The sequence below is a fragment of the Chlorocebus sabaeus genome, chromosome 11, assembly GCF_047675955.1.
Source record: "Chlorocebus sabaeus isolate Y175 chromosome 11, mChlSab1.0.hap1, whole genome shotgun sequence".
Lineage (NCBI taxonomy): Eukaryota > Metazoa > Chordata > Mammalia > Primates > Cercopithecidae > Chlorocebus > Chlorocebus sabaeus.
Genome location: NC_132914.1, coordinates 21,271,701 through 21,291,123, shown reverse-complemented (window position 1 = coordinate 21,291,123; position 19,423 = coordinate 21,271,701). Strand labels below are relative to the sequence as shown.

The following is a 19,423-nucleotide window of genomic DNA, read 5'->3' as shown; positions in this document are numbered from 1 at the left end:
TCTTAAAAAAAATTTTTACAGCATTGCAATAAACCAACTATGACACATTTAATTATGTTACAAGTTATTTTTTAACAGATATAATAACTCAGATAAGAAAATGTTCTACTTTTAATCTACCAAAAGTAGATTAACCCTTACTATGAATACAGATATTATATCCTTTTCTATCTAATTGCATTGAAACTTAGGGAAATCTGTATTCTATTCTGAGTCAACCACTGAGATAATATTATACAATAATTTATATATATAACATGCATATATAGAATTATATACATATAATTCTGAGTCAACCACTGAGATAATATTATACAATAATTTATATATATAACATGTATATATAGAATTATAGTTAAAATATTTTGTATAATGAAAAATAAAACACAGGAATTAAGTTGTGCATATATGCAAATATTTTTATGTGTTATACGCATGTATAGGCATAAATTTTACTTCATATACGCCTTGTTTTATCCATAAGTGAAATACTACAAGTATAATACTATTGGGAGCCCTAGAAAAATCTAAGCTACTCATATAAATTTAAGGTCTCAGTAGAGCAACGTTAATATTAAAAGCAAAATTAATGAAAAAAATAGAAAATTTAGAATAGAATAATATAGAATAGAATAATAATAATAATAATAATAAAATAAACAGAAAAATTTCCCTGCTCAGAATTAGGAAATAGAATACTTTTTCTGTAGTGTATTCCATATTAGAAAGGAATTCCTTTGCCACTCAATGTCCTTGCTTAGATTTTGCTTGGAATTTTCTCGCTATGTGAATTGTCAGGTTTTGTTTGTTTTATGTGGTTTTTGTTTTTTGTTGGACATAGGTGCATTTCTGATAAAGAAGTGATTGATTTGACTGTATAAAAAAGGATTAAGGGGATTTCCTGGAAGGAGGCTTTGGTATAACTCAACCAAGGGAAGAGAAAGCAAAAGCTAAGGCTACTTGATAAAGCATCTCCATGCTTAGTCTGAGAGAGAATAGTTACTCTCAGTATGGTTCCTAGCTGGCAAACTCATCCAAAAGCATAACCCCTTTGCTTGATTCCTGTGGGCAAGTCCATAGCTTTAATTCTTTTTACCAGTCATTAAGTGCTATTCTGTAAAGATAAAAGGGAGCTATAAAGGATTATTAAACTTCTAATAAACTGAAATAACCAAATTACTAGTTGCACCCCCATGCAATGTTTGGCAACTCTACCCATGGACACACATATACATAATTGTATTTCCAACAAATTTTTTGGTAATAATTCTTTATTACAGCATTAATATAGCTAGAGTATTGTACAGAGCTAGTCATGTTTTTAATTACTGGAACTCTGGTCTGTTATAAGTTAGTTTTGCTTTGGAGCTATAGATTTAGGTGATATGGGGCTTGGTTCATGCTGCAGTACAGAGAGATACATGTTTCCATCAATATTTGGGGCATATAATTTCCTAAGAAGTCAACTTTATAGTTTGAATGTGAATCGCTAATACTTGTTTTATTAAATTCTCCCCAAATTTGTTTGTATAATATCTCTTTGGTGGTATGATATATTACACAAGCAAACTAACCCCCAGGGAACATATTATAAAATTCAGCATTTTAAAATTCTACCTGCTTATGTGTTTTAGCAAATTTAAGCTATCTCACTTATTCCTGTCACTCAGTAAACTTATTTAAAGCACAACATAGTAAATGCCTCCAATTCTCTCTAAAGGTTCTAAAATATATACTCTCCCTGCTCATTGAAGGAGTGCTGCTAAGGAGCTGATCCCTTCATGAGGGAACCTATAGGTTGTCGAGATGTCCTGGATATAAATATTTAAATGGACACTTCATTTTCAGTCAGTTCATAAATGTAAATATTTTTTCTCATGTATTTATTTTATTAAGAAAAAATACCATCTATTGTGGTCAAATGCCAATTTATCATTAAGTATGTTACATTGATAGGAACGTTCCAGGGAGCAACGCTTTGATGCAGGAAAGCTTTAGATACATCACACAGTAACAGTACCTAAAATCAGTTCAGGGAGACCCAAGAGGTGCTATCTGAAAGGATTATTCTACTTTCCACCTCTTAGACCTTTCCCAATCTTTTCAATGTTTTTAAATACTCACCTGGCATCATGCTACAAAAGAAAAGGAGAGAAATAGGAGAGGAACAATTAACATGGTTTTTATCTGTTTGTTTACAGTTGGAAAGCTTACCAATTTTAGAATAAACACAGAGACATGACAGGGATTTACTGAAAAGCAGCCTACCATTTCCTAGTAAATACTGAATTCCATAACAAACAAGAGGGCTTGCTCACACATTCTTTCATCTTAATTTATTTGGCAAGCATCTGGTGCATGCCTACTACATGCCAGAATCCTGCTACAAGCACTATTCTTTAGCAATGAGTAAGATAAAGCCAATGAAATCTAATTAAACTAAAGAGCTCTGCACAGCAAAAGAAACTATCAACAGAGTAAACAGACAATCTACAGAACGGGAGAACATTTTTGCAAACTATGCATCTGACAAAGGTCTCATATCTGGCATCTCCAAGGAATCTAAATTCACAAGAAAAAAGCAAACAACTCCATTAAAAAGTGGGCAAAGGACATGAATAAACACTTTCAAAAGAAGACATACGTGCAGCCAACAAGCCTATGAAAAAAAGCTCAATGTGACTGATCATTAGAGAAATGCAAATCAAAACCAGTAAGATACCATCTCACACTAATCAGAATGACCATTATTAAAAAGTCAAAAGGTAACAGATGCTGGTGAGGCTGTGGAGAAAAAGAAACACTTATACACTCTTGGTGGGAGTATAAATTAGTTCAGCCACTGTAGAAAGTAATGTGTCTATTCCACAAAGAGCTAAAAACAGAACTACCATTCAACCCAGACATCCAATTACTGGGTATATACACAAAGGACTATAAATTGTTCTTTCATAAAGACACGTGCACATGTATGGTTATTGTAGCACTATTCACAATAGCAAAGACATGGAATCAACCTAAATGCCCATCAATGGTAGATTGGATAAAGAAAATGAGGTACATATACACCATGGAATATTATGCAGTCATACAAAAATGAAATCATGTCCTGTGCAAGAAAATGGATGGAGCTGGAAGTTATTATCCTTAGCAAACTAACACAGGAACAGAAAATCAAATACTACATGTTCTCACTTATAAGTGGGAGCTAAATGATGAGAACACATGGACACATAGAGGGGAACAACACACATTGGGGTCTACTGAAGGCTAGAGGGTGGGAGGAAGGAGAGGACCGGGAAAAATAAATAATGGGTACCAGGCTCAATACCTGAGTGCCCAAATAATCTGTACAACAAACCCCCATGACCTGAGTTTACTTACATAACAAACCTGCACACGTACCCCTGAACTTGAAAGTTAATAAATAAATAAACAAACAAACAAGGCCCTCCTCTTATTGAGCTTACATTCTAGTTAAAGAAGGTAGCATGTAAGAAAATAACATGTCAGCTGGCAATACAAACAATGCAGAAAAATACAGTTAGGTAAAGATAGAGTGGTGAGGGGAAGCATGAATGAATTGTTTTAAATAAAGTGATATGGTGAAGACTATTCATGAGGAAAACTGGAGCACAAGCAAGGAAGTGAAAAAATAATCTATGTGTACATTGGAAAAAAGTACATTCCTGGCAGAGGAAACAGTAAGCACAAAAAAATCCAAGGTAAAGATATGCTTAACAGGTTCAAGCAAGAGCCAGAAGCTGATGTGACTAGAGTGAGTAAATGAGGAAAGTGTACAACATAAGGTCAAAGATATCACAGGGAGACAGATGATGGCTGAGCTCATTGCCTGGGTGAAGAATGTCAAATTTTCTTCTGAATGAGAGTTGGTGCAATTGCAAGATTGCAGAGAAATGGCATGGTCTGATTCACCTTTCAAAGGATTAGTTTTGCTGCTGTGTGATGAGTAAACTGTAAGGAGGCAAGAGTGGAAGCAGGCAACAGATAATTTCAGCAATAGATGATGGTGACTGTGTAGACAGTTAAATAGTGACACTCTAGATATTTGGAAGTCAGGTGGAGTAAGATTTTCAGATAGATCGAATCTGAGATGTAAGAGAAACAGAGCTGAGGAAGGAGGACTCAGAGCATCTGGAAAAATCTAATGGGATTATCAATGTGTCAACAACATGATTTCCCGAACACGATCCCTACTTATATTCAAAACAATGACAAAAAGTATCTAACATTTTACAGGCTTTTCCTCTCTGACTTCTTTAACCAAAAATTGAACTTTCTATTTTACTTAGTTCTTAGATACTCTTGACAAATCGTGGTTCTCTCTTTCCATTGTTTTTGCCACGTACATACCGATACCTCAGCAAAATCAAGTGTTGGCCAGGCACAGTGCCTCACGCCTGTAATTCCAGCACTTTGGGAGGCCAAGGCGGACAGATCACCTGAGGTCAGGAGTTCGAGACCAGCCTGGCCAACATGGTGAAATGCCGTCTCTACTAAAAATACAAAAAAAATTAGCCAGGTGTGGTGGTGGTCACCTATAATCCCACCTACTTGGGAGGCTGAGGCAAGAGAACTGCTTGAACCTGGGAGGCGGAGGTTGCAGTGAGCTGAGACGGTGCCATTGCACTCCAGCCTGGGCGACACAGTGGGACTCAGTCTCAAAAAAAAAAATACATTATCAAGTTTGTCATCCAAAACCAGTCAATCACAAATCTGGGAAATAAAAACTCAACTTCACTGTGGTTGGCTTTTAAATCCCTTGCACCTACAGATTCAAAACAGTGGTAGGCAGGCATCAGATAGGAATACGATGGCATTCTTTCTGAAGGTGCCTAAAGGCAGAGGCTAAAAAAACTCTTTAAATCTTATCAAGACAGCATTGAGGAAACACTGCAAGAATAATTAGCAGTGTCTTTAGCAGGCGAATAAGGTGAATAAGTCCCTACTTGGGGCCCCTTCAGCTAATCAAGTTAACATGGTCTGAGCTACCAAAAGAGTGCGAGGGTCAGCAGCCATTCAGTGTCAGGAGGCTGGCATGCTTCCCTTCCATGTGTTTGCTGTCTATAGCTGATGTCTATCATTAAGCTAAAGTCAAATGATCCACAGCCCATGATGAGAGGGTGACTGTTGCACAATTCTACCAGCATTCTCCCAGGTAGGTTTTGCAGATCATTAACCACATAAGATTCCCTGAGATGGAAAAAAGCTTCTCTGATCAAACAAATACAGCAAATGTTCTATCCTGCATTCCTTCTGTAAAAATTTACAGTGTTCTTTCATTCGACGTTTTGTCAAGTCCTGCGGTAACTAAACCATTAACTGCTTAACTAGCATTTCCCAAACTTGTTTTACCAATGAGTAAAGAAAATAAGAATCCTAATCTGAGAAAGGAGAAGAGGATGACCATTTAGAGACACATTGCAAAGGAAAACTGTCAAAACTTGGTGAATGATTTCATGAATGGATGAGAGAGAGAGATATTGAAGATGACTTCAATAGTTCTAACGCTGATGACCAGAAAAGGGAGAGAAATACACATGAAGACAAATGACTTCCAAATTCTAAAAAAAATTATTTTGTTTCAATTACACTCATTAGGCATGATTGATACATTCCATGTGCTAAATCAGGCACTAAGAACAATGAACAAGAAAGAGACTAATCTTGTATCTGCACAAGTTAGACTAAATGGACCACTATGAGAACTAGTCTGATGCATGCAGAGGAATGCCATAATTCAGGAGCACTAATATTTTACTGGGATTAAGTACTCCCTTCGAGAATATGGAAAGCATTGTTCGGGGAAGCATTCCAAGCAGTAACATCTAAGCTGAGACCTATGGGGGCAGAGTATTTTGGTCAGGTGATGCGACATATTGTTCAGATACAAAAGCAAGGCAGGCAGATCAGATGAAGAGCCAGAGAGTCAGGGCTAAACTATGCAACAAAGAGAAATGCGGTTAAGTGTAAGCTTCCCACACAAGATGAAAGGGTGAAACACAGTTAAATAAACAACAGTGTGTCAAGTACAACTGCAACCACGTTATAGGCATGGATATTTCTAAATGAATATAAAATCTGACTCTTTCCAAAAGAAGTCCAACACATTCATCTCACACCTGAGAAGATTCTTTTAGATGCTGGGGTGCCATGTCATGTGGCAGAATTAAAGGAAAGGAAACAAATCACCTTTTGCTTTGGGATCCTTCTCATATTCAAGAAGGTTACTGGGGCGGGCACGGTGGCTCACGCCTGTAATCCTAACACTTTGGGAGGCTGAGACGGGCAGATCACGAGGTCAGGAGATCGAGACCATCCTGGCTAACATGGTGAAACCCTGTCTCTACTAAAAATACAAAAAACAATTAGCCGGGCGCGGTGGCAGGTGCCTGTAGTTCCAGCTACTCAGGAGGCTGAGGCAGGAGAATGGCATGAACCCTGGAGGCGGAGCTTGCAGTGAGCCGAGATCGTGCCACTGCACTCCAGCCTGGGCAACAGAGCCAGACTCCATCTCAAAAAAAAAAAAAAAAAGGTCACTGGTCCTTTCCCCCACAAAAAAATTAAAAACTGTAAGTGAATGAAGCTGGGTGTACTTCCTCATGCCTGTAATCCCAGCGCTTTGGGAGGTTGAGGCAAGCAGATTACTTGCGACCTGGAAGGCCAAGGTGGGCAGATCACTTGAGGCCAGGAGTTTGAAACCAGCCTGGCCAAGATGGAAAAAGCCTGTCTCTACTAAAAATACAAACATTAGCCAGGCGTGGTGGCGCACACCTGTAATCCCATCTACTTGGGACACTGAGGCAGGAGATTCACTTGAACCCGGGAGGCAGAGGTTGCAGTGAGCTGAGATGGCACCACTGCACTCCAGCCTGGGAGACAGAGCAAGACTACACCTCGAGGAAAATAAACATAAAAAGTAAAAGACCACTGAATAACTGAATAGTTAGGAAAACTGTTAATACACTGAGGTCTGAAACATTCTTTGTTTGGAAGTTTGAACCAGATTCTTAAATACCTGACACTTTACTATGACTTCTGTCTTCCACAGCCTTTTGTAAGTGATCAAGGCATATTTCCAAATACTAGAATTTTTGCTGACATATCTGAAGGGATTAAAAGGTAACTACTAGATTTAAACAGTGAGCTTTGTAAAACTGACTGCAAGCAACTTTCTGCAGGCAACTGATCTTTTTCACTTGTTCACCTTTACATTGTGATTTAGCTGAAGTTAGAAACTGTTTCTTGCCTTCAACAAGTTCTCAGACCAAGTCAGAAGGAAGAGTTCTTGTGTATCCAAGTAAACTCAATTTTTGTTTGGCACCCATTTGCTCTTACCCTATTCTTTGAATACCTACTGAGACCTGACAAGCTCAACATTCTGACATGCATCTTCATTTGTTATAAAAACACATTACTCATCAAAATATAAGCACATTCTCATACAGCATATTAGACATACCAGGGTGCAGCCAAATTCTAGGTGACTCTTGGTTTAAGACAACTTGAACGACTCCTTCTAACACCTATAGCCAATTCTGCATTTGGATAGCATTCTCTCAAATGTTAAAATAACATGTAAAGGAGCATTGTCTATTTCAGGCATCAAACTTGTTCATCTTTTATAATATTCCACGAATCTGTTTTTCACTTTTCTCAAATAAAAGACAGCTTCAAACTGAAGGAGTTTTCTATTTTAAATACAATTATTAAAGTATATTGGTGTCCAGTGGGCTCAACAGAAATATGTGAAAATTTATTTTTACCTAATTGGCTAAAAGGTTCAAGAATATGGCACTGTCTCCTTTACAACCTCTTTGAAATTAGAATCCCAAAAGTCAGGGGAAAGGGCTAATTCACACCTGTGACCTATTGGCCCCTGGATGACAGGGACTAGGTCTCATTCACTGCTGTGTCCCCAGTGTTTAGCATAAACCTCACAATTTTGGGAAACCAGACAACTCTAGTAAGCACTCAATATATAACTATTGAATAAGTAAACAAACTAATGCAAAGCATCAAGCTCAACAAAATAAAGCATAATAAATGGCACTATTCGGCTGCGATGCATTCTGGGAAAGGAGCAGCACCAAATCCAAGATGGTAGCCAGCAGAAGGCTGACGAAGGAGCTTGAAGAAATACGCAAATGTGGGATGAAAAACTTCCATAACTTCCAGGGGGATGGAGTTAATTTATTGACTTAGCAAGAGCTTATTGTTCCTGACAACCCTCTATATAAGGGGGCCTTCAGAACCGAAATCAACATTACAGCGGAGTACCCATTCAAACCACCGAAGATCACACTTAAAGACCTGTCACCCAAATGTCCACTAAAAGGGGCAGGTCTGTCTGTCAGTAATTAGTGCTGAAAACTGGAAGCCAGCAACTAAAACTGACCGAGTAATCCAGTCCTTCATAACACTGGTGAATGACCCCCAGCCTAAGCATCCACTTCGAGCTGACCTAGCTGAATAATACTCTAAGCACTGTAAAAATTTCTGTAAGAATGCGGAAGTTTACAGAGAAATATGGGGAAAAGCAACTGGTGGACTAAAATCTGCCATGATTGGTGCCGGTAAGTGAGCACAGACCCCGTGCAGTGCATTCAGACACCCCACATAGCAGGATTCTGTGGAAACTGACACGTGCCACTGCCTACTGCGTTGGCAGTTACTAACTTTCTACAGTTTTCTTAATCAAAAGTGTTCTAGGCAACCTGTAAATAAAGGATTAAAAATTTAAGATGTTCTAAAAAATGAATAAAAATAAAAAATAAATGGCAATGTCTGTAAATGAAACAAACTCTGGTTGGAAAAACAAAAACGTGGTGTTGAAATATTTTGCTGTATTTTGCCTCATAAAATTTTATTTTCTTAAGCAACTATTAAAATGAATTAAGATTTGTCTAACATTTAAAAGAACTGCAATAACGCAGATTACTACTTCATCAAAAGGCTGAATCACTAGGAGAAGAAGTGATTCCTCTATATTTCAATCTTCTCTTCCTAGGGAACAATTTGAGAGGGAAATATTTTCACTATTTAGGTCTGGACTATCCTGTTAATAAAATACAATGTTGAAATGGCTAAATCACATGGGCTGCTATGCAATACATTTTTTAGCTACAGCATTGCTTTTACAAAGTAGCTTTTACATACTTAGCAATCCAGCAGGTGATAAACACATATGTTAAGAAGGATTAATGCACTTTAATGGAGGAAGTAGGAAACCCAGATAAATTCCATTTAAAGAGATTAACTGAATCTTTTGTAACAGGACCTCTTTTAAAATGCATGGAAACAGACATTTGTAAACTGTCTTCTTTCAAAATGTAACGTGACAATCCCAACTACTCAGGAGGCTAGGTGGGGAATGGGGATTGCTTGAGCCCAAAAGTTTGACACCAGCCAGGGCAATACAGCAAGACTCCACCTCAAAAAAAAAAAAAAAAAAAAAAAAAAAACTTTTAAAAATAAAAACCTTAAATAATGAAATGCAGATTACCCTTTACAAATAAAATTTTTTAGTGAATTTAAGAAACACCAGTATCATCAATATTAGAAATTATGTAGGTAAGTGCCTGCATTCATATCCAAATTCATGAAAAGAGAAGGCAACTATTCATGTTTTGAAAACCAAGGCATAATACTAAACTGTCTTAACTCCAAGTTACTTTGGAGTACTTTATTCAGAAAAGTCTGTTAACAAAAGTAACAGACCTACCTCAGAATTTTTGTAGGTTACAATATTGTCCTCTTCACTAATCTACCCCTTGCCCCCGCTGCCCGGCCGAGGCAGAGGTTTGCTCTTGTTGCCTGGACTGTAGTGCATTGGCACGATCTTGGCTCACTGCAACCTCTGCCTCCCAGGTTCAAGTGATTCTCCTGTCTCAGCCTCCTGAGTAGCTGGGACAACAGGCGTCCACCACTACTCCTGGTATTTTTAGTGGAGACAGGGTTTCACCATGTTGCCCAGGCTGGTCTCGAACTCCTGACCCCAGGTGATCCACCCGCCTCAGCCTCCCAAAGTGCTAGGATTACAGGCATGAGTCACCACCTCTTCACTAATTTTATCCCACGTTTTTGTGTGAATGGAATTCACTGTCTACTTTGAAAGGATGATCATCAGTTTCCTAGAATGGACAGCCTTAATATTACTAATGGAGTTTTAATATATGGTTAACGGGTTCCTCGCTGTGACTTCCCATCTCAGTGAATGACAGATCCATCCTTCCAGTCTCTCCGAATACAAACCCATCAGTGTAAGAGAATGTAGGGAAAACCAATGTTTCTCCTGCCCTCACACATCACTCAACACTTCTGACACCAGATTCTTCAACAGACACCAGCTGAGCATCCTCTAATTCGATTCAATCCTAACACTATCCACCTGGACATAGCATCACCCCTCAGTCCCTCATGACTGCCCCCTCTTCAGATACCAATTCCAAATCCCAGGTTGTGACTTGTACTTCAACCAACCAGCTATAAATCAGAGATCCTATAACCCACCTCTTTGGGTTCGATTACTTTTCCAGAGCAGCCCACAGAATTCAGGGAAACATTTCATATATATTTACCATTATTAAAAAAATTACAAAGCATATGAATGAACAGCCAGTTGGAGAGCTGCATAGGGTGAGGTATAGGAGAAGGGGTGCAGAGCTCCCATGTCCTCCCTGGGTGGGTGTGCCACCTTCTAGGAACCTCCACATGTTCAGCTACCCAGAAGTTCTCTGAACCCTGTCCTTTAGGATTTACATAGAGGCTTCAATTCTACAGGTATGACTGATTGCATCACTGGCCATTGGTAATCAACGCAACCTTCAGCCCCGCAGAGGCTGAGATGGGGCTGAAAGTCCTAACCCCTGATCATGCCTTGGTCTTTCTGGTGAGCAGCCCCCATCCAGAAGTTACAAAGGGGCCTCCAGCCATTAGTCGTCTTATTAGCATACAAAGGATATTCTTATCAAGGGTTTTAGGAACTGTATGACAGAAAACAGGGATGAAGACCAAATACATATTTTACAATATCACAATTAGCAAATTCAACGGGCTCTACTTTTAGAATATCCTCCTACCACCTTCACTGTCATCTCCAAGCCACTGTTATCTCTCACCCAGATGGCTTGCAAGAGAGAGGCTTCCCTCATGCTGCCTCCTTTGCCCATCTACAATCTGTGTTCCAGTTTCTCTTCACAACAGCAAGTGAAATGATGCCACTCCTCTGCAATGTCTTTACCAGAATAAAATCCGCACTCCTCCCTATGTCCGACACCAGCTTCCAGGGGGTTTCTCACTGCTGCCTTCATGACCTCTTATCGTAACACTCTTGTCCTTGCTCCACTGATGCGCCCTCACCTGTGAGATTTACGCTTGCTGTTTCTTCTGCTTGGACTGCATTTCCCTCAGCCATCCACATGGTTCTCATTTCCTTGCTTCTTTCAGAGAACTAAGCAATCACCCCTTGTCAGTTTGTGTCTCCCTGATCAACCTATATAAGATAGCACACATCCCCCATAACTACCCACAGATAACACTCAGTCTGCTTTTCTTCACAGCATTTATTCCTCCAAATACATTATTAGCTAGTAGAATGAAATTTTAAATGAATAGAAGATCTACCTCTTCTTAACTGGAATTCTAACTGCTTAGGGTAGAGTCTGGCACATAGTAGGCAGAGAATGAATGGTCCCTAAAAAGTACTGACAAATCATGAAGAGAATAAGATGATGTATACCTGGCATCCAGGACACAAACTCCAGTGGTAACAAGAACACCGTCCCCACTACTCACCATGCTTGTTCCCGACCTTCCTCGAATGTGAGATTACCTATAAGAATTAGCCTTCTTGCTAATTGTTGGCTTAGATACCATGAACTATAACACATAATGAAGCTGGAGGAAAGCAGAAAAAATAATGTCTTCCCTCACCCCATCTGAAAACAGTCAACACACGATTCCTCACTCAGAAGGCACTCAATAATACATGACTGTCTGAAAGCACGACCATTTTTATTTTACTAGAGAGGAAAGCAGAACAAGACAGATGACATTTTCTCACGACTTGAGCTTATACATTTGGAAGGAAGAAAGCAGTTGTAGTAAGAGAGGCAGGCTCTTCAAATTCTCACAAAACACAAATTCCTAGTTTTGCTTTGGATGGGAAGGGCTTCATTTCAGGCACGTTGGGGGAGAAAGGGCAAAGGGAAAAATGCTCAGACTATGCTATTTTTAAGTTATTTGGTAAGAATGGCTATTTTTCCCTCTGATATTCTTGAACCACCCAAACGTCATGTTTCCATGCACTGCTGTCTGGACGCTATCAAAGGCACGGCTCTGAGGTGAAAGGAAGGAGTCAGTCATATGTTCATCTTCTCACATGCTGCTACCACTGCTGATTTTTTTAAAAGCTTTGTGACCTAGAAAGGAGATGTACGGTATGAATGATGCACGGACTGCAGAGAGCATAGGGCGTCATCAGTCTATTTATACCTCCAGGAAGGAAAAAATGAGTACAGGGCAATGGCTCTATATTCCAAGGACTGAGTATGCAAAGATTATCTGGAAGAAACAATAAACACCACAGTGAGGGCGGCATTTATGTCGTCAGTGAGAAAGAAAACGTGAGGCCATATTCCCGTGTTCCTTGATCGTTCCAAAATTCTGTTGACTTTTAAAGAATTTCAAGTTGATCCCCTGATATTTCCCATGACTGCATAAAGCATCCCAAATCTGAGTTAAAGACACTGCCACCCACATTTTAATACAGCTTCACCTCATATGTGCATATGTATTTACATTTAGCTATAATCAATAGTCATTTGGATATACTATAAGTCCCGAGGGAAAGTTTTTCAGGGGGTTAAGAAAGTATCTGGAAAATCCTTACAGTTACTTATGTTACTTAACTCCAAAAAGGGGGAAAATGAGATTTACTCAGATTTGTACAATAGGATACAAAAAAAAAAAAAAATTCTCAAGGTGTGTAGTTCATTTATTTCCCTTAAGATGTGAAATCTTTCCAGGACAAAGCAGGGGAAAAGCACCCAGGCCCAGCTGCTAACAGTTATTCCTGCATCACTAGAAAATTTAATGCCAGGCTTTACCTCTCAACTTCCATTTGTTTCTAATGTAAGCAGTATAACATGGAGCCTAACAGAAATGATGTTCTGAAACGTACCCATTTTGCTCTTTTGCAACCCGTTTATTTGTGCAATTACTGCCAATTTCACTTGCTTTGGAGTTATTTTACTAGCAGTGGCGATGGGTTTGATGACAGCTGGCCACAGTATGAAGTGTTTCCTAAGGCTTGACATTAGGTATTTCCTAGTGCAAAATTTACTGATCCCACATAGGCTCCAACCTAGAGCTAGGATTCCTTAATTGAACACAAACTGATTTACTTTGAATACACTCAAGCTTCACAGCAAACACTTCCTGTTTCTATTACTGTCCAAGTCTTCTTACCATGTCTGAGGCAGACAATTTAAGACTTAATTCCTCACCCTTTCCCTTCATCTGCTGAAATCCCATTTAGTTTTAATGCACCAGGCATGCACTGGTATTTCATCCTATGCACTCCTTCCACAGTCTGACCTATAAAGGGCTGACACTGAGTCTTGGCTTGTTCAGATCAGAGAGAATTAACACTTTTATTTCTTTAATTTCAAAAGCTTCCAAGGTAACTTTTGAGCTTGTAAATGTCAATAAATTGTTGTCAAGACAATTATATTCTTAACCCAGCTGCTACATATAGGAATCATAGAGACTGACAGATACTCAATGAATTTAGAATTAAAACAGTAAGTTTATCTGATTGACTATGCTTCTCAAAATGTAAATGGATGATACAAATTAACACAAGCAATTCATTTTATTTGGTTTGGTTTTGGTTTTTGAATGGGTTTGTGGGTTTAAGAGGCATTGCCCTTTGTTGTTTATGTGTATTCAGTGTCAGAAAGGAAAAGTGAGCAGTGTGAAGTCTTCTTAGATGGAAGACAGGTTTAAAGGTTTAATGCACGGGGAAAACTGATATTCATGATGGACGGGTCAGGAGCTGGAGAGCAGGGATAAAGAAAGCAGAAAAGAGAACTCAGCTACAGGTACTCTGTAAGTGAAACTAACAGGTACTTGATAAATATTGGCTGGTTGATTACACAATGGAGGGGAAAGGAACGGCATGCTGTATCATCTTTAAAGACTCCTCTACATGTGCCACACTACTATGAATAGGAAATCGTTTTTCCTGTGCTCAATAATTGTAGAGCTCTCTTGTCTCTTAACTTTTTGCTGCATAAACCAGTCCTGCAAGGTCCTCCCTCCTTCTTTGCCTTCTCTCATATTGCCACGGGGGAGCTCACCGAAGAAGTCTGCCTTCAAATGGAGATAAACCTAGCACACACAAAATCAGTTGTGCTTTCAATAGGTTACTGAAGTACAAATATTCGGAGGGAGTTTCAAACAATTTGGCAAATTTTCTGAGAGGCAGAGTGATGATGTTCCATAAGAAAATTTACTAAATGAAAATAAGTAGAATAATACCTATTTCTCTTTTCAAAAAGAAATTTCATTTTCATGGAATTAGGGTTTTTTATGATTGCCATATTTAATCCATAACTTATGCTAATGCCTCTGTTTATAATTTTCAACATAATTACTGTGGGAAAGAAAGCAAAGGGACCTACACAGACATATTTAATGTACACACAGCAAATGAAAATAGTCTTATGCAATTTTTAAAAAGCTAGTCAAAAAAAAAATGACTAGTCAAATTTTTTGAAGGAAACAGATATTTCTTTTGATTTCCTAATTTTATGTCTGTATCCTAAGTCACACTGACAGTCATCATTCATTCTAAAAAAAAATGAGGTATGACCTAAATAGCTTATGTCAGCATTAATTGTTAAATAAGTACATTTGTAATTCCTCCTGTCACCCATATCCCCTTACATATCTATGCAGATAGTCAAGCTCCTATATCCAAGTTAGGAGTTAGGAATACAGTGGTATAGTTTATCAATATCCATAGATAGGACAGGGTAAGATTTCCTCTCACTTAACATTTATATTAAATCTCCCTCAAATCAATTTCTATATAATTTCTTGCAAAAAGAAATAAAAACCAGCAGTTAGTGCTGACAAATTAAACTAGGGGCAAATACATACTAAATATATACATTTATATATTTACATTTGTATATGTATATTTATATATACATTTATATATTTTACACCTATACAGGAGCATTTCATTGTAGAATTTTGACTCATTCAAACTCTGTTCACTACCATTGACTGATAAATTATTTATGAAAGATGATCATGACCTCCCTTAAAAAAAAAGGATCCCTCAAAGCATGATGTATTTCTAAGAATAACGCAATGTATTTTCTGTGACACTGCTTTGTTCTTCAATACTATCAGTGGATGGACGATATAGTTTTAACACATTTTTGTGCCATGGCCATGAAATGCTCGCATTTATTGCTTTAAATCTAAGCATATGCTTCCATATTCAGTGTTTTCAACTGAGATGATGATTTTAAAAGATACAATTTCACATCTTTAGGATTTTTTCAGTTTTCACTTCCAAACTGCAACATTTGACTTGACACTTTTACCAACTACTAGTGAACATAAATTTTCTAAAGAATTGTCTTACAATTTCAGATCTTTAACACACTGCAGTGCTGTTAACTATTTCCATGTGTCTCCCACTTTCAGCCACGTGGTAGCTTCCCTGTCTCCTTGACGTTTGGTGAGGCCATGCGGGGTCAGTGAAATGTATGCACAAGTGGAATGCATCACTACCAGCCAGAAGTGCTAAGAACCAGCGTGTGACTACCATGTTCTCTCCCTCTCCTAAGTGATTGTGAAAGCACATGTCAAGTGGGGCTTCCTTCAGAGGTAACTATGATAAGCAGAGTCTTCCTTTCAATCTACACAAACAAGAGGGAAATCTTTTTTGTTGTAAGCCGTTACAATATTTGTGGTGGTTGTTACTGCAAGATAGCTTAGCCTATCCTAACTAATAGACAAAACAGGTCATGGCTATGGGTCACACACTGGAAATTCGGGGGAAAAATTACATTAGATAATTGTAAAAGCCATTTTAATATGGAATAGATAGTGTCAATGATTGAATTCCATTTTGGTGTAGAACTGCATATCTGGAAACAGATTTTCAAATTTTTATGAAAAAGAGGGTTAATAAGCAGTTTAATATTTCACAATAAATGACAAAAGCAGAGCAGAATAGATGGACCCAGAAATGCAAAACGGTCATCCAGGAGGAGGCACTAACCTCAGGAAAAGCAGAGGAAGAGAGCAAGGAGATTTCAGAGAAAGGAAAGTCGTTACAAATGAAGCTATAGAGAATGGCAGGGCCTTGTACATCACGGAAAGAACAAGAAATGCATGCTATGGGCCCTGGGAGCCCTGTAGGATTGTAAGCACATGTACTATACGATCAGACCTATAATTCCAAATGGTTTGTCTCGGTAGTTTAAAGGCAGCGTTAAAGAGAAGGATGGGTGAGATGAGACAGAATAATTGAGAGGAACACATTACTCACTCTGCTCAAAAAACATCCTATGAGTGACCACAGCTTACAGAATGAAACATCCATCCTTCCCTCCGTTACCAAATACCAACATCAGGGAACAGAGATTGGTGGTCAAGACCCCAGTCCCTGGTTTCCAGTTCATCTGCTTCCACATAATAGTTGTATCATGTTGTATCATTCTTTATCCATACATTTCTACTTCTTAGGTTTACCATGAAGGTGAAATAATTTATGTAAAATGCTTATTTTGGCAAAGTACCTGGCTCTTAGTGAGAATTAACTTGTCAATCTAATGCATTTTATGACCCATGACATAATTGCACTATTCTTCTTCAATACCATATTTTTTTTTACTCTTCTGCTCCTAATGATGTTGCCTTTGACTATGTCTTTCTCAGGTCTCTCCCTGTTCAAATTCCACTCACCCTTCAGAACCCACACAATGACTATCTGCTCCATGAAGGATCCTACTCAATGACTACTCTACTCCATGAATGCTCCCTTTGCCTCAGGAAATAATCTCTTTCAAGTCTGAACTATAACAGTTTCTAATTGCTTCATGGTACTTAATTATATATTATTTCAGAATTTATTTTTCTCAATTATGTTCTATTTTTCCTTTAACCAGTATTTCTTCTTATGTATCCACTATACTCCCAACAGTACTTTGTGGTAGTGCCTTGAACTTACTGAGCTTCACTGTTGAATAATTCAAGGATTTAGATCCAATCCTAGCATATAATTTCATTATAATTTATTTGTATGATACATAATGTTTTATGCAAGTGTCAGAAACAATTTCACAAAACGGGTAGTTTTCTCCCTCCTTTTACTTATAAATAATCAAAGGTGAGATAGGTGAAGTCATTCTAAAATGGCATGGCATATTGATAAGGAATCTCAAAAGAATATATCCATTTCTGATGGAAAACCTCTAGCTCCAGGAGCAGAAAGGGAAGAAAGCTAAGCTTCCACAGTGAGTTAGATCACATTCTTCATTCCACAGGCATAAAGATGTCACAAAGTAGATAAGGGTCCTTGTAAACAACTGGCTGTTAACAAATAGTTTTATTTTCCCCAGACTCCACCACCAAGTAAACCTACTGTTCCTTGATACCCTTTGTCCAGGCTGTAGTAAACAAGTACTCAAGAAGTGTTACATAAGTGATGTGACTTATTGAGAAACAGATTTGTACTTGAAAAGAAATATGAATAGAGTTGCATTTGGCCCTTGTAGTTTGATCATTGTAACGTGAAAAAGATACAGTCTATCCCAGTTCTTTTGGCTTAAGTGAGCAAATAAAATTAAAAGGGACTTGGAGAATAATTTTGCTTACTACTCTGATTTCAACTTTTCTGAAATAGGCTTTAAATATTAATGTCTACTTCACAAACTTTTCACTACACTCAGTCGCAAGCAACTCACAGGATCACGGAGCCATGCCACCAATTTGTTTTTCCTTATAATTACGTTAAAGTTTTAAGTCTTTTGGGGGCCAAAAATCAAATCCTAACTACTCCTTGTAAAACCTGGAGCAGGGCAATATCCTACACACCATCACTTTTTCATACCTCGCCACACTGTTAACTCTTTGAAACGTCCCTTGCACAGGTTTCTCTCACACTCATTAGACTCAGAGCTTAATCAGATTTCCTTGGATCTTACACCATACAATGACTTTTAAATTGTCATCATTTTTATACAGTACCCAAATAAAAACAAAAATGTACACAGAACAATTATGGATTTTGAACATTGATATCAACTTAGATATTGATATCAAAATATGTAGGGAAATTATCATTTATGTAGAGTTATTTAACCAAAAAATGTTGTCACAAAAGCAAAGCTCTACTAGATAGTATTAGCTGTCTGTTCCTATTTTTTCCAGACTGACTTATGCAATATCCTGATGTTTAGAACTATTCTGTCATGGAAAATCTGTCTCTAGGGTGGGGCGAGAGGAGGGTGTCCCATTTTCTTTTTAAAGTTATAATAAGAAGCAGACAAACAATATAATAAACTTGTACTTTGCAAACATTTTGCAAACGCATTGCAAGGCTACAAGGTAAAGATAGAAATATGCATTTTAAAATAAAAACTTAGCAGACCCCCATTTTGCTCACAGCATGAACAATACATTAAAATCAAAACATTTTGCCTTATAAGCAGTCAGCAATAACCAGTGATCTGAATATTTTTAAGTGCAATAGGTCATACATCAAATGGAGTTTATTTCATTTTCCTCAAATGCTACCGTAGAAATTTATTAAGAAATAATAATTTCCCTTTTCATGAAGATAAAGAATCAATGAGTATAATAAAACTTCATTCAGGTTTTTGCCTTTTCTATGTTAAGCACATGATATGTGGATATAAACAGACAAAATTCATACTGAATGTCATAAATCAACGTTAGGAAAAAGTAAATGTAGAGTACCTTTCCAACTGAGTCTTGGTCTCTTCAAAAAGTGAACCTTTCTGCTTTTATCCCTTTTCTTGCAAAGCTAAGAAAAGCCCTTTTTAAAAGTTCTATTGTTATTTTCTGGATTATTACAGAAAAATTATATTTTGAAGTTAAAGATTTCATTTTTTTTTAACATTCAAAACTGACTTAAGGATGGAACATATTGGTCAGGCACAGCGACTCACAACTGTAATCCCAGCACTTTGACAGGCTGAGGCAGGCAGATCACTTGAGATCAGGAGTTTGAGACCAGCCTGGCCAACATGGTGAAACCTCATCTCTACTAAAAATACAAAAACATTAGCCAGGCATGGTGGTACGTGCCTACAGTCCCAGCCACTCGGGAGGCTGAAACAGAGGAGAATCG

General features: G+C 37.9%; 1 protein-coding gene and 1 pseudogene across 2 annotated transcripts in view; one reads left to right on the top strand and one right to left on the bottom strand.

Moving 5' to 3' along the window:
- Positions 1-19,423, bottom strand: part of PDE3A (phosphodiesterase 3A) — a 308,603-nt gene that overhangs the window by 220,049 nt on the left and 69,131 nt on the right. The window lies entirely within an intron of this gene.
- LOC103218725 (ubiquitin-conjugating enzyme E2 L3 pseudogene) lies at positions 8,122-8,576 on the top strand (annotated as a pseudogene).